The following is a 1357-nucleotide window of genomic DNA, read 5'->3' on the forward strand; positions in this document are numbered from 1 at the left end:
ACATCCCAAATCCTATTTAACCTGTTAGTAGCCTGTTCTCATTTAATTTGTTAGAAGACACTGAAACACTCTACACTTCGAAGTCTCTGGAATCTAGTTATTTTATTATATTTATTCCTGAAGGAAACCCAACAACCATGAATTGTACTTCTCAGAATTAGAAACTAGTTAGAAACAAGAGAAAAACACTTGAGGAAACTGAACGCCCTTCATCTATAGTTGAAGACTGTCTTCCCGAAAACCTGATCAGGTAAAAAGCCTGCTCCATGTACTTAGCTTCCTTTTCTTTCTCCTGAGAATGCAAGAGACTCCTTGATGTAACGCTGTTTTGAAAATCTCCCTATAGTAAGACAGAGGAAACTTTGATGGGGCACATCAAAGTTGAAACCTTACCTGTTACTGTCTACTTACAGTTGTGCATGGAAGCTATATGGAAGAGGGTACTTTACATGTAACCTGCTAACTACTCAGGGAGGCTGTTCTTGTAAGCTCACTCCTTCACTGTTTATAGCAAGGAAATCGGAACCTGTTTTATCTACATCAGTAATGGAGGACAGTAGGCTGCTACCGCTGTTAAACACTGGCATAATTGCTGAAGCTAGAATCTCGTGCATGCTGTGGTATAAAGAGAGAATGGTTTTCTATTATACCTAACAGCATCAAACCCTCATGATTAACTTTTTGAAAGTAAAACAGCTGCGTAAGCTTCAGCTGAGTTACAACTTCAGTCTACGTAAGAGCTGGATTTTATTCTCAGCCACTCTAGTGTCTGTCCTTTCAGTTGATTTTTATTCAAACGGTACATGTTTTCATTTCTGCTTAACAAACCTTTAGGCACCAATTACAAAAGCACAGTCAAGCTGTCTTACGTGACCTTCAAGGCACAGTTTAGAACACAGAAACAGGATACAGGTAAAAACCTGAACAGTAATACTTGTGATACAGCCAGAGCTAGGTTACGATACAGTGTATGTATGTGCCTCTTGCCTTCAGAGGCAAGCGGAGTGGTGTTCCCAGTTGTTTATACTGGACAAACGGTCCTCCTCTTCCACTGCTTGTTTTCTTAAGGTGCATCCTGTGATTAGGCAGTGGCTCTACAGAGAACAGAAAAGGTCTGGTTACTTTTGCAGTGCTATACAGTCCTTTGCAAGATACCGCAAACGTGAAAGAAGCATCAAGCGTGCTTTCTGATCCAAGAACTGAACACTATATTTTTTTCGTTTAAAAAAAGGAAAATGAAGCTGCCGGTTGGTCGGAATTAGCTTTCCATTTCTTCGGCGGTACTTGTGCTTTCCAGGCCTTTTGAGGCTAGGCTGCTGGGACGCTGCAGGCGAGCGAAGCCGCTGCCGGGTGCTCT

This window comes from Pygoscelis adeliae, unplaced genomic scaffold (genome assembly GCF_000699105.1).
Source record: "Pygoscelis adeliae isolate BGI_AS28 unplaced genomic scaffold, ASM69910v1 Scaffold31, whole genome shotgun sequence".
Lineage (NCBI taxonomy): Eukaryota > Metazoa > Chordata > Aves > Sphenisciformes > Spheniscidae > Pygoscelis > Pygoscelis adeliae.